The 15,692-nt window shown below is 36.9% G+C and overlaps 1 protein-coding gene and 1 long non-coding RNA gene across 3 annotated transcripts in view; one reads left to right on the top strand and one right to left on the bottom strand.

Annotated features, from left to right (window-relative positions):
* JAK1 (Janus kinase 1) overlaps positions 1–15,692 on the bottom strand; it is a 239,721-nt gene that overhangs the window by 175,777 nt on the left and 48,252 nt on the right. The gene's annotated exons all lie outside the window — the stretch shown is intronic.
* On the top strand, positions 533–14,124 carry LOC128774863 (uncharacterized). The gene is made up of 2 exons (XR_008419331.1): positions 533–1,058; positions 9,736–14,124. It is a non-coding gene; the product is annotated as an uncharacterized LOC128774863 (long non-coding RNA).

The raw sequence follows: 15,692 nt of genomic DNA, 5'->3' as shown, positions 1-15,692 counted from the left end.
ATGGAATATATCAAAAAGAGATTAAGATTTATGCAGGGGTGCCTGGTGGCTCAGCCGGTTAAGCATCTGACTCTCGGTTTTGGCTCAGATCATGATCTCACAGTTCATGGGTTTAAGCCCTGTGTCTGGGTCTGTGCCACTGCTGCAGAGCCTGTTTGGGATTCTCTCTCTCTCTCTCTCTCTCTCTCTCTCTCTCTCTCTCTCTCTCTCTCTCTTTCTCTCTTTCAACATAAATAAAAATAAACTTAAAAAATAAGATTTATGGAAAAGAGAATGGAAAAGTCTAGTGTACATTTAATTAGTTCTAGAAGGAGAGGAAAGAGATGACATGGCAGAGATAAGATTTGAAGAAATAATGGTTCATACTTTTTCAGAGCTAATAAATGGTATCAATTCACACACTCAAAAAGCTAAATACATCCTATACAGGAAAAGAGAGGGGAAGGGAAGGCGAGGCAAGGCAAGGTAAGGGGAGGGAAGGGGAGGGAAGGGAAGGGAAGGGAGGGGAAGGGAGAGGAGGAAGGGGACGAGAGGAAAGGAAGGAGAGAAGGAAGGAGGGAGGGAGGGAAGGAAAGAAAGCAGGGAGGGAAGCAAGGAGGAAAGAATGAAATAACTTTGAGACATGAGAAATGAGAAAACTTCAAACCAAGACTCCTCACCATAAAACTAATGAATAGCCAGAGCAGGGGTGGGCGGGGAATTGGAGGTAGGGTGGAGACTGGGGTGGGGTATGGGTAGAGATCACTGTCAAAGCAACAAGCAGCTAGACTGACAACTGACTTCTCAATAGAATCAATGGAAAGCAGATGACAATATGATATCGTCCATGGGGTGAAGGAAAATACCTATTAACCTATTATTTTATTCTTAGTGAAAACATCTTTCAAGAATGAGAACACAATATAAACATTTAAAAATCAATTAGAACACAGAGAGTTAGTTTGCTACTATTCAGACCCTCCAAAAAGGGAATTCTGAAGGATATCATTCTGGAAGAAAGAACATGATCTCAGATGGAAGCTCTGAAATGAAAGAAAGAATGAAGAATAAAGAAAGTGGTAAATATGTAGATAAATCTATATAATGCAATGTTACACATAATACAACATTAATAATGTCTTAGATTGAAAACTAAGAAGTTAGGGATACCTGGGTGACTCAGTCGGTTATGCGTCCAACTTTGGCTCAGGTCATGATCTCACGGTTCATGGGTTCGAGCACCACATCGGGCTGTGTGCTGACACCTCAGAGCCTGGAGCCTGCTTTGGATTCTGTGTCTCCCTCTCTGCCCCTCCCCCACTCGTGCTCTGTCTCTCTCTCTCTCTCTCTCTCTCTCTCTCTCTCTCTCTCTCAAAAATAAATAAACATTAAAAAATTTTAAAGAAATAAAGATGAAGAGTTATATTAACAAAAGTAAAAGCACGCAAACTAGGAAGAGAATAGAGTTAGTGTCTTTGCAGTATCTAGCACAAAAACAGCATTATTGGCTAACTTGAACTGATGGGTCATTTAGCTAGCTGCTAAAAAAATAGACAAAGAATGTGGCCAATAAATTGATTGGCAGAGGGGAGAAAATGGAATGATTAAAAAAATCATCAATTCAAAACAAAGAAGAGAAAAAGAATAATAGAACAAGTGAGACAAAGAGAAAGCAAAGCATTTGTGGTTAATTTAAAATATATTAGTTATTGGGGCACCTGGGTGGCTCAGTCGGTTAAGTGTTCAGCTTTGGCTCAGGTCATGATCTCACGGTCCGTGGGTTCGAGCCTCACGTCCGGCTCTGTACAGACAGCTCAGAGCCTGGAGACTGCTTTGGATTCCATGTCTCCCTCTCTCTCTGCCTCTCCCCCATTCATGCTCTGTCTCTCTTTCTCTCTCAAAAATAAACAAACATTAAAAAAAATTTAAGATATTAGTTATTAATACTAATTAATGCAATAAAAAATAAATGGATAAAATGTATCAGTTATAAAACAGAGGTTTTCAGACTGAATAAAAAAAACTAACATACAAACAGATGACATAGAAATACATATACTCTGCAAATACAAACAGAAAAGAGCCAGCATTCTTGTATCACTAGTACTCTCAACAGATTTTAAGGCAAAAAAAAAAAAAAAAAAAAGCATTATTGAAAGCAATTTGGCTATTACTCAAAAAGATAAACACAGAATTACTATATGACCCAACAATTCCACTCTGAGGCATATAGCTAAAAAAATGGAAAGCAGGGACTCAAAAGATACTATTACACCATGTTCATTGTTCACATCAGCCAGAAGGTGGAAACAACCCTACTATTCAACAAATCAATGGCTAAACAAAATGCAGTGTATACATATAATGGAGTATTATTTAGCCATAAAAAGGAATGGAGTTCTGATATATATGCCACACATATATGGATGAACCTTGAAAACATATGCTAAGTTGAAATAAGCCAGAAATAAAATGACAAATATTGTATGATTTCACTTAAATGAAATATCTAGAACAGGCAAATTCATAGAGACAGAAAGTAGATTTGTCAGGCTGGGAGGAAGGGAACATGGGGAATTTTTGCCTAATGGTTACAGTTTCTATTTGGGGTAATGGAAATGTTTTGTAACTATATAGCGATTATGGTTGCACAATATGGTGAATATAATTAACGCCACTGAATTGTATACTTAGAAATGGTTAAAATGGCAAAGTTAATGTTATATATATTTTACAACAATAAAAATTTACTAAGATAAAGACAGTCCCTTAACAATACAATTTCAATTTTCACTTATATTTAAAATTTATATATACCTACCAACATCCTCAAACTATGTAAGAGAAAATCAGAACTATAAGGAGAAATAGACAAACCCACAATTATATGGGAAACTTAAAAATAATAGATAGAATAAGACAAGAAAAACTACCTAATAGGGACGCATAGGTGGCTCAGTCGGTTAAGCATCTGACTTCAGCTCAGGTCATGATCTCATTGTTTGAGAGTTGGGCTCTGGGCTGACAGCTCATAGCTGGGAGCCTGCTTTGGATTCTGTGTCTCCCTCTCTCTCTCTGCCCCTCCCCCACTCTCTCTCTCTCTCTCTCTCTCTCTCTCAAAAATAAATAATAAACATTAAAAATAAAGAAAAATTACTTAATAGATGATTCAAACGATGATGCTTAATACAGTTGACCTAGCTGAGATATATATATTACATTAAACAACTGCAAAACAAATACTCCAAAGTCCACACACAACATTTCAAAAATGGACTCATGAGATCATTAAGACATGGATGGACATAACACAGAGGGTGATCAAACTATAAATAAATAATAAAAAGATAAACAGAACATCCCCATGTAATTGTAAATTTACTCATAATGGAAATTTAAAAAAATTGTTTTCTATTGAATAATAAACTCACACCTATTGAAAACATGTAGGATACAGCTAAAAAGTACTTAGAGGGCTGATTTATAGCCTTAAATGTGATATATTAGGGGGAAAAAGGCAAAAAAGAAAAAAGAAGAGAAAGAAAAAAGGCCAAAACTTAATGAGATAAGCAACCACCTCAGGATATTAGAAATAAACAGAAAGTAGTAGAAAAGAAATAATAAATAAGAACAAAAATACATGAAATAGAAAAAACATGTAATAGGAATAATTAAGGGGCATGTGGGTGGCTCAGTCGGTTGAACATCCGACTTCAGCTCAGGTCACGATCTCACAGTCTGTGTGTTCAAGCCCCGCATCGGGCTCTGTGCTGACAGCTCAGAGCTTGGAGCCTGCTTCAGATTCTGTGTCTCCCTCTCTCTCTGCCCCTCCTCTGCTCATGCTCTGTCTCTCTCTGTTTCAACAATAAATAAAAACTTTTTAAAAAGTTTTTTTAAAAAAGGCATAATTAAGTCAATCCTTGGTTCTTTGAGAAGGCTAATAAAGTTGTCAAACCTTTCATGAGACTATAAGAGAGAGACAGACAGACAGAGAGGATGGATACATACACACAAAAAAAACTATCAAGATTGGAAAGGAGCATACTACTCCAGAGGTTGCAGACACTGAATAAAATCACAAAAGGATATAATGAATGACGTAATGCTGATACATTTGAAAATGTAATAAGCTATATGGACTAATTTTCTAGGGGAAAAATTAGCAAAGCCTACAATAGCTGAAAAACCTGAAAACTCCTATAACCATTAAAAAATTGAATCAATCATAGAAAATCCTTAAAGAAAACTCTAGGACCAGGAGGCTTTAATGTGAGTTCTACCAATATTTTAAGGAAAAGAGTATTCTAATATTATATAAACATAAAATAAAAGAGAGAATTCTCAAACCCGTAATAAGGTACGAAACTCATGGGCATTATGACAAAATATAAATAATCACAGGCTAATTTGATCTACGGACATTAATTGAAAAATCTGAAACAAAATATTAGCAAACTGAATCCAGCAATACAAAAGGATAATATATATATAACAAATTGGAATTATCCTAGAATACAAAATTGGTTTAACATTAAAAAATAAATCAATATATGAGAGTCTAGGTGGCTCAGTCAGTTAAGCGTCTGACTTCAGCTCAGGTCATGATCTCACAGTTTATGAGTTCGAGTCCCACATAGGGCCCTGTTCTGACAGCTCAGAGCCTGGAGCCTGCTTCTGATTCTGGGTCTCCCTCTCTCTCTGCCCCTCCCCCGTCCCTCTCTCTCTCACTCTCAACAATAAATAAACATTCAAAACTTTAATAAATAAATAAATAAATAAATAAATAAATAAATAAAATTTGTCATATTAGTAAAGGTGAAAAACCATATGACTACTTCAGTATATTCAGAAGAGGTAAATAGTAAAAAAAAAAAATCAATACGTACACTTAATTTTAAATTTCATCAAACTTGAAAAAAAGGGAACTTTAAAATCATTTCAAAGGTATCTACAGAAAATCTATAGCCAACATCATTCTAAATAGTGAAACACTGAAAGCTTTCTCTCTGAAATACGGGAAAAAAAAAAAGATGCTTACCATCATCTCTTCTATTTAACACTGGTAGTTTCTCAAAGGTTAGTTGCAATGTAGAATCTGAAATCACATCAGTGAACTATGTACTCTGTTCATTAAATCTGGTCTCTAACTCTGAATGAAACTTTCACCTATGCATGACTTTTTAATATCATGCATTGGTCATTTGGTAAATATTGGCTCACTGAGTTACACAGATTTTCCAAATGTTAACACATTTCCTTATACCAGAAATTTCACATTTGTTAATATTGCTACTGATGTTATCAGAAAAAGATGTATTTAAGGTACAATTACTTATGATTTAATACAATTAATTGTTACTACTTCATTTATTGATTTTATTGTTTTAAAGATATTCTTGGGGCTCCTGGGTGGCTCAGTCAGTTAAGTGTCTGATTTCAGCTCAGGTCATGATCTCACAGCTGTGAGTTCGAGCCCTGTGTTGGGCTCTGTGCGGACAGCTCAAAGCCTGGGGCCTGCTTCGGATTCTGTGTCTCCCTCTCTCTCTGCCCCTCCCCTGCCCATGCTCTGTCTCAAAAATAAACAAACACTAGAAAAAAATTTTTTAAAGATATTCTTCAGTGAAACTGTCATTTTTCTTGGTAAGTGGTATTTTAGAATACAGTAACTACCAGTACAGTTTGGTACCACTGCCTTAATTTGTGCTAAGCCTCCAGCCTTTCCTCCACCACTGCTTTTGCTCCATCAGTGCAGATGTTAACACACTGAAAAAGACAAATAGCATATGAGTTTTATTATAAAAATAGTTTTGTCCTCATAGACCTTTAAGATAACCAGGGACCTTCAGGTGTCCACGGACCACTCTTTGAGAACCACTGCTCCAGGGTGCAAGCCTAGGAGTGAAGCTGCTGGGTCAGAAGATAGGTATAACTTTGTCTGTACTAGACAGTGCCACACTTTTTCAAAAACGGTTGTACTAATTTATATCCCCACCAATAGCTTAAAAGAATTCCCACTATCAAACATCAACACCACTAGTCGGGATGGTGTTGGTACCTTACTGTGGTTTCCTGTTGCATTTCCCTCGTTACTAATGAGGAAAACAAGTTGGAGCAAGTCGTTGGATATTTTTTTAGGCTTTGTAGATATTCTCTTTTATGAGATGCCTATTTAAATCTTCTGCCCATTTTCTTTCTTTTTTTTTTTTATTATTTATTTATTTTTGGGTGAGCACAAACATGGGAGGGGCAGAGAGAGGGAGACTGAGGATCCGAAGTGGGCTCCATGCTGACAGGCTGAAAGCAGTGAGCCTGATGTGGGGCTCAAACTCAGGAACTGTTGAGATCATGACCCGATCTTCTGCCCATTTTCTATTGGGCTACCTGGTTTTTTCATAATGACTTGTAGGAGTTATTTGGTTTTTTAAGCATAATTAACACATAGTGTTGTATTAGTTTAATGTGTACAATATAATGATTCAATGACTCTATGCATTACTCAGTGCATATCAAAGTAAGTACTTTTAATTCCCTTTATCTATTTCACCCGTCCACCAACCATCTCCTCTTCAGCAACCACCAGTTTGCTCTCTGCATTTAAGAGGATGGTTTTTGGTTTCTTTTTTCTTTGTTCATTTGTTTTGTTTTTTAAATTCTGCATGTGAAAACATATGGTATTTGTCTTTCTCTGACTGACTTATTTCACTTAGCATTATGCCCTCTAGGATCATCCATGTTGCAAATGACAAGATTTCATTCTTTTATGGCTAAGTAAATATTACAGTGTGTGTGTGTGTGTGTGTGTGTGTGTGTGTGTGTGTGTGTGATTTCTTCTTTATCCATTCATCTATCAATAAACACTTGGGTTTCTTCCATGATTTGGCTGCAGTAAACACAGGGGTGCATACATCTGTTTGAATTAGTGTTTCCATTTTCTTTGGGTAAACAACCAGGATCATATGGTAATTCTGATTTTAATTATATGAGGAACCTCCATATTGTTTTCCATAGTGGCTGTACGAATTTGCATCCCCACCAACAATGCACAAGGGTTCCTTTTTCTCCATATCTTATCTATCTCCAATACTTGTTATTTCTTGTGTTTTAGTTTTAGCCATTCTGACAGGTATAACATAATATCTCAGTGTGGTTTTGATTTTCAGTTCCCTGATGATTAGTGGTGCTGAGCATCTTTTTATGTGTCTGTTGGCCATCTGTATGTCTTCTTCTTTGGAAAATGTCTATTTAGGTCCTCTGCCCATTTTTAATCAGATTATAGGGTTCATTTTTCGTTGCCTGGTGTTGACTTCTGTAAGTTCCTTGTATATTTTAAATATTAACCCCTTATTGAATATACCATTTGCAAATACCTTCTCCTACTCAGTAGGTTGCCTTTTTGTTTTGTTGATGGTTTCTTTTGCTGTGCAAAAATTTTATTTTGGTGTAGTGCCAATATTTTAATTTTGCTTTTATTTCCCTTGCCTGAGGAGACATATCTAGAAAAATGTTTCTCCAGCCAATATCAACTAAATTACTGCTTATATTTTCTTCTAAGAGTTTTATGGTTTCAGGGTTCACATTTACGCCTTCAACCCCTTTTGAGTTTACTTTTGTATGTGGTGTAAAAAAGTGGTCCAGCTTCATTTTTTTGCAAGTAGCTATCCAGTTGTCCCAGCACCATTTGTTGAAGAGACTGTCTTTTCTCCATTGTATATTCTTGCCTCCTTTGCCATGGATTAATTAATCCTATAAATGTGGTTTTGTTTCTGAGCTATTTTGTTCCAGTGATCTGTGTGTCTATTTTTGTGCCAGTATCATAGTGTTTTGAGTACTACAGCTTTGTAATATAACTTGAATTGTGATGCCTCCAGCTTTGCTTTTCAAGATTGCTTTGGCTATCCAGTATCTTTTGTGGTTCCATACAAATTTCACAATTATTTGTTCTAGTTCTGTAAAAAGTGTTGTTGGTATTTTGATAGGGATTGCATTAAATGTGTACATAGCTTTGGGAAGTATGGACATTTTAACAATATTGGTTCCTCCAATCCATGACCATGGAATATCTTTCCATTTGTTTGTATCCACTTCAATTCCTTCCATCAATGTTTTATTGTTTTCAGAGTATAGGTTTTATGCCTCCTTGGTTAGGTTTACTGCTTTTTGGTGCAACTGTAAATGGAATTGCTCTCTTAATTTATCTTTCTGATACTCCATTAGTACTGCATAGAAATGCAACCAATTTCTGTATATTAATTTTGTATACTGCAACATTGCTGAATTTATTTACCAGTTCTAGTGGCTTTTTGATGAGGTCTTTAGGGTTTTCTACATATAGCATCATGTCAACTGCAAATGCATCTTCTTCCTTACCTTATCTTTTATTCCTTTTTTCTTGTCTGATTCTCAGTCCCCCCTGCTCATTTAGTATGATGTTTAGCTGTGGGTTTTTCATATATGCCCTTCATTATGTTGAGGTATGTTCCTTCTAACCTACTTTGCAGAAAGTTTTTGTTATGAATGGATGTTGTGATTTATCACGGTTCTTCTGCATCTACTGAGATGATCACATGCCTTTTATCCTTTCTCTTGTTAATGTGATATATTACCTGGATTGATTTGTGAATATTGAGCCATCATTGCATTCTACAAATAAATCCCACTTGATTGAATTATGTTTAAATGTATTGTTGGATTTGGTTTGCTAATATTTTGTTGAAGATTTTTGCATCTGTGTTCATCAGAGATATTGGCCTGTAGCTTTCCTTTTTGGTAGTGTTTTTTTTTAATGTTTATTTACTTCTGAGACAGAGAGAGATAGAGCATGAGTGGGGGAGGGGCAGAGAGAGGGGGAGACACAGAATCCGAAGCAGGCTCCAGGCTCTGAGCTGTCAGCACAGAGCCTGATGTGGGGCTCGAACTCACAAACCATGAGATCATGACCTGACCTGAGCCACCCAGGTGCCCCTTTGGTAGTGTTTTTATATGGTTTGAGGGTCATAGCAATTCTGGCCTTATAGAATAAATTTGGAAGCATTCCTTCCTCTTCTATTTTTTGGAATAGTTTGAGAAGCATAGGTATTAACTTCTTTAAGTGCTTCATAGAATTCACCTGTGAAACCATCTGGTCCTGGAATTTGATTTGCTGAGAGTTGTTTTTTTTTTTTTATTGATTTAATTTCATTGTTAGTAATCAGTATGATGAAATTTTCTATTTATTCCTGATTCAGTTTAGAATGTAATATGTTTCTGGGAATTTATCCATTTCTTCGAGGTTGTCCAATTTGTTGACATATAGTTTTTCATAATATTCTCTTATAATCCTTTATATTTCTGTGGTATTGGTTGTGATTTCTCCTTCCTTTCTGAATTTATTTGAATCCTCTTTTCCTTGATAAGTCTGGCTAATGGTTCTTCAAGGTTGTTCTTCTTTTCAATGAACCAGCTCCTGGTTTCATTGATTATTTCTATTGATTTTAAGTCTCTATTTCATTTGTTTCTTTTGTATTAGTTCTTTCCTTCTACTGGATTTGGGCTTTGTTTGTTCTTTTTATAGTTCCTTTAGGTATAAAGTTAGGTTGTTTATTTGAGATTTTTCTTGTTTCTCGAGGTAGGCTTGTATTTCTTTAATCTTTCTTTGTAGAACAGTTTTTGTTGCATGTTAAAGATTTTGGACCACTGTGTTTTCATTTTCATTTTTCTCCATGTATTTTTTTTTTTTGACTGTATTGTCTGACTGCTGGCTCTACCCACCAATGAAAGCCTCTCAGGGGACAAGGCAGAAGAGCACCTTATAGGTCAGTGCAACTGCAGCTCCAACAGACTGGGGTCAGGCATCTGGTCTGACTGAATCAATTAAAGCCTCTCGGAGGACAATAAAGGGAGAGTGCCTTACAGTTTGGTGTGACTGCAGCCCTGGCAGACAGGCTAGGGGCAGGCATCTGATTTGCCTACTGACACCACCCGACTACAAGCCACCAGAAGCCCCAGACTTGCCCCTTAACAGCACAGGGATCAAACCCTGCCCAGTGAGCTTACAAGAGGCAACATGAGTCATTGCAGTGACTGGACTGAAGGCAGATGCAGCTCAGTAGGGCATATGCGACCCACATAGGAGACACCCCTAAAGGACCTGATTCTGGTGAACAGGGGCATTGCACTACAGGGCACCACTTTTTCTTAATAAAGCCACTACTTTCAAGATCAGGAGATGTAGCTGACTTTCTTAATACATAGAAACAGAGAGTTAAACAAAATGAGGAGACAGAGTAATATGCCCCAAATGAAAAAACAAGACAAAGCCACAGCAAAAAAGCCAAATGAAACTGTGAAAAGCAATATGCCTGATAAAGAATTCAAGGTAATGATCATAAAGATTGACTGGACTTGAAAAAATAAATGGAAGATCTCAGTGAGACCTACAACAAAGAGATAAAAATACAAAAAGAACCAATCAGAGATGAAGAACTCAATAACTGAAATAAAAAATACAAATAGATGGGATCAACAGCAGATTGGAGGACAGAGAAGAGTGGATCAGTGATCTGGAAGACAGGGTAATGGAAAGGAACAACCTGAACAACAAAACAAATAATAAAAAAAATGACAATGAGTTAAAGGAACTCAGAGACATCATCAAGTGTGATAATGTTTGCATTACAGGGATCCCAGAAGGATAAGCAAGAAAGAAGGGGCAGAAAATTTATTGGAGGATATAATAGTTGAAAACCTCCCAAATTTGGGGAAGGAAACAGATATCCAGACCCAGGAATCACAGAGAGCCCCAAACAAAATTAACTCTCAGGTCCACACCAAGACACACAATAATTAAAATGGCAAATAGTGATAAAGAGAGAATTTTAAAATCAACAAGAGAAAAGTACACAGTTATATACAAGGGAAATTCCATAAGGCTATCAGCGGATTGTTCAGCAGAAACTTTGTAGGCCAGAAGGGACTGGCATGATCTATTCAAAGTGCTGAAAGGAAAAACCTGCAACCAACAATACTCTACCTGGCAAGGCTATCATTCAGAATGGAAGGAGATTTTCTTTAATTTTTAATTGTTTTAACATTTATTTATTTTTGAGAGACAAGAGAGAGACAGAGCACAGGCAGAGGAGGGGCAGAGAGAGAGGGAGATGCAGAATCTGAAATAGGCTCCAGGCTCTGAGTTGTCAGCACAGAGCCTGACACGGGGCTCAAACCCACAAACATGAGATCATGACCTGAGCCAAAGTCAAACACTCAACCGACTGAACCACCCAGGCACCCCCAGAATAGAAGGAGATTTAAAAGAGTTTCCCAGACAAACAAAAGTTAAAGGACTTCAATACCACTAAACCAGCCTTATATGAAACACTAAAGGGAATTCTTCGAGTGAAAAGAAAGGCCATAATCAGGAGTAAGAAAATTATGAAAGGAAAAAACTTCATAGATAAATGCAAACATATGATAAAAGTAGGTTAATCACTTATAAAACCAGTATGGAGGTTAAAGCACAAAAGCAGTAAAATCAATGTATCTATAAAAATTAGTCAAGGGATTCACAAAACAAAATGATGTAAAGCATGGTATCATATACATAAAATGGGGTGGAAGGTAAAAATTTAATGATTTTAGAATGGGTTCAAACTTAAGTGACCATCAACGTAACACAGACTGCTATGCGCATAAGATACTATATATGAACCTAATGGTAACTACAAATCAAAATCCTGTAATAGATACACAAAATATAAGGAGAAAGGAATCCAAGCATATCACTAAAGAAATCCATCCAACCACAAGGGAAGAGAGAAAGAGAAGGAGAAAGAAACAGAGAAGGACTACAAAACCAAGAGGTAAAACATGTAACAAATGGCAATAAGTACACACCTAGCAATAATCACTTTAAATGTAAATGGACTAAATGTTCTAATCAAAAGACATAGGGTGGGGATGCCTGGGTGGCTTAGTCAGTTAAGCAGCTGATTTCGGCTCAGGTCATGATCTCACAGTTCATGAGTTCGAGCCCCCCATTGGGCTCTGTGCTGACAGCTCAGAACCTGGAGCCTGCTTTGGATTCTGTGTCTCCCTCTCTCTCTGCCTCTCCCTGGCTCATGCTGTGTGTCTCTCTCTCAAAAAGTGAGTAAACATTAAAAAAATTTTTTTTAATATTAAAAAAAATGACATAGGGTGACTAAATGCATAAAAAAGCAAGACCCATCTATATGTTGCCTACAAGAGACGTACTTCAATTTTTGTTTGAGCCCAATGTGGGGCTCAAACTCACAAGCTGTGAGATCATGACCTGAGCTGAAATCAGATGCTTAACCAACTGAGCCACCCAGGCGCCCCTGTAACAGACTTAGTTCAGACCTAAAGATAAATGCAGATTGAAAGTGAAGAGATGGACAAACATTTACCTTGAAAATGAAAGTGAAAATAAAGCTAGGGTACCACTACTTACATCAGAGAAAATAGACTTTTTCTTTTTTTTAAATTTTTAAAAAATCTTTACTTATTTTTAAGGGGGGGAGGGGAAGGGCAGAGAGAGAAGGAGACTCAGAATCCAAAGTAGGCTCCAGGCTCTGAGTTGTCTGCACAGAGCCCAACACAGGACTTGAACCCACAAACCATGAGATCATGTCCTGGGCTGATGTTGAACACGTAACTGAGCCACCCAGACACCCCTCAGACAAAATAGAGTTTAAAACAAAGACTATAATAAGAGACAAAAAAGAACACCACATAATGGTGAAGAGAACATTCCAACAAGAGGATATAACAATTAAAAATGTTTATGACCCAACATGGAAGCACCTAAATACATAAAGCAATATTAACAGACATAAGGGAAGAAATTGACAGTAATATAATGATAGTAGGGGACTTTAACACTCCATTTACATAAATGGATAGATCATCCAGACAGAAAGCCAACAAGGAAACAATGGCTTTGAATGACACATTGGAACAGATGGATCCAACAGATATATTCAGAATATTCCATCCAAAATTAGCAGAATAGGAAAAACTGAGAGCTTTCCCCCTAAGGTCAGAAACAAGACAAGGATGTCCACTCTTGCCACTGTTATTCCACATAGTATTGGAAGTCTTAGCCTCTGCAATCAGACAATACAAAGAAATGAAAGCATCCAAATCGGCCAGGAGGAGGTCAAACTTTCACTCTTCACAGATGACATGATACTCTACATGGAAAACCCAAAAGATTCCACCAAAAAACTGATAGAACTGATCCATGAATTCAGCAAAGTGGCAGGATATAAAATCAATGCACAGAAATCGGTTGCATTCCTATACACCAACAATGAAGCAACAGAAAGAGAAATCAAGGAATTGATCCCATTTACAATTGCACCAAAAACCATAAAATACCTAGGAATAAATATAACCAAAGAGGTGAAAAATCTATACACTGAAAACTATAGAAAGCTTATGAAAGAAATTGAAGAAGACACACACACAAAAAATGGGAAAAGATTCCATGCTCATGGATAGGAAGAACAAATATTGTTAAAATGTCAATACTACCCAAAGCAATCTACACATTCAATGCAATCCCTATCAGAATAACACCAGCATTCTTCACAGAGCCAGAACAAACAATCCTAAAATTTGTATGGAACCACAAAAGACCCCGAATAGCCAAAGCAATTTTGGAAAAGAAAACCAAAGCAGGAGGCATCACAATCCCAGACTTCAAGCTATACTACAAAGCTGTAATCATCAAGACAGTTTTGTGTCTGGCACAAAAACAGACACTCAGATCAATGGAACAGAATAGAGAACCCAGAAACGGACCCACAAACGTATGGCCTACTGATCTTTGACAAAGCAGGAAAGAATATCCAATAGAATAAAGACAGTCTGTTCAGCAAGTGATGCTGGGAAAACTGGACAGCGACATGCAGAAAAATGAACCTGGCCCACTTTGTTACACCACACACAAAAATAAACTCAAAATGGATGAAAGACCTAAACATAAGACAGGAAGCCATCAAAATCCTTGAGGAGGAAGCAGGCAACAACCTCTTTGACCTTGGCCGCAGCAACTTCTTACTCAACACGTCTCCAGAGGCAAGGGAAACAAAAGCAAAAATGAACTAGTGGGACCTCATCAAAATAAAAGCTTCTGCACAGCGAAGGAAATAATCAGCAAAACTAAAAGGCAACCGACAGAATGGGAGAAGATATTTGCAAACGACATATAGATAAGGGGTTAGTACCCCAAATCTATAGAGAACTTATCAAACTCAACACCCAAAAAACAAATAATCCAGTGAAGAAGTGGGCAAAAGACAGGAATAGGCACTTTTCCAAAGAAGACATCCAGATGGCCAATTGACACATGAAAAAATGCTCAACATCACTCATCATCAGGGAAATACACATCAAAACCACAATGAGATTCTGACTCACACTGTGTGAGTCTCACACCTGTCAGAATGGCTAACACTGACAACTCAGGCAACAGCAGATGTGGCGAGGATGTGGAGAAAGAGGATCTCTCTTGCACTGCCAGTGGGAATGCAAAGTGGTGGAGCCACTCTGGAAAACAGTATGGAGGTTCCTCAAAATATTAAAAATAGAACTACCCTGCAACCCAGCAATTGCACTACTAGGTATTTATCCAAGGGATACAGGTATGCTGTTTCAAAGGGGCACATGCACCCCCATGTTTATAGCAGCACTATCAACAATAGCCAAAGTATGGAAAGAGCCCAAATGTCCATTGATGTGGTGTGTGTATGTATATATATATATATATATATATATATATATATATATATATATATATATATATATAAAATGGAGTATTACTTGGCAATCAAAAAGAATGATATATATATATATGTATACATATATATATATGGGATATATATATGGTATATATATATATATATGGGATATATATATATGGGATATATATATATGGTATATATATACCATACATACATATATATATATATATATATATATATATATATATATACACATATATATATATATGGGATATATATATGTATGGGATATATATACCATACATATATATATATATATATGTATGGTATATATATCCCATACATATATATATATATAATGGAGTATTACTTGGCAATCAAAAAGAATGAAATCTCGCCATTTGCAACCACGTGGATGGAACTAGAGGCTATTATGCTAAGCGAAATTAGTCAGCCAGAGAAAAGACAAAAATCATATGACTTCACTCATATGAGGACTTTAAGATACAAAACAGATGAACGTAAGGGAAGGGAAACAAAAATGATATAAAAACAGGGAGGGGAACAAAAACATAAGAGACTCTTAAATATGGAGAACAAACAGAGGGTTCTTGGAGGGGTTGTGGGGGGGGGGATGGGCTAAATGGGTAAGGGGCATTAAGGAATCTAGTTCTGAAATCATTGCTGGATTATATGCTAACTAACTTGGATGTAAATTTAAAAAAATAAATTAAAATTTAAAAATAGCAGAATGTACATTCTTTTCAAATACACATGGAGGCACCTAGGTGGCTCAGTCTGTTGAGTGTCCCGCTCTCAATTTCAGCTCAGGTCATGATCTCACAGTCCATGGGTTCAAGCCTTGCATTGGGCTCTGTGCTGACAGAGCCTGCTTGGAATTCTCTCTCTCACTTTCTGCCCCTCCCCACTTGCTCACATGCATGCACGCACTCTCTTGCTCTCTCTCTCTTT

The sequence above is a fragment of the Panthera pardus genome, unplaced genomic scaffold (assembly GCF_024362965.1).
Source record: "Panthera pardus isolate Hobbes unplaced genomic scaffold, ASM2436296v1 HiC_scaffold_11, whole genome shotgun sequence".
Lineage (NCBI taxonomy): Eukaryota > Metazoa > Chordata > Mammalia > Carnivora > Felidae > Panthera > Panthera pardus.
This window is presented reverse-complemented; position numbering and strand designations above follow the sequence as displayed.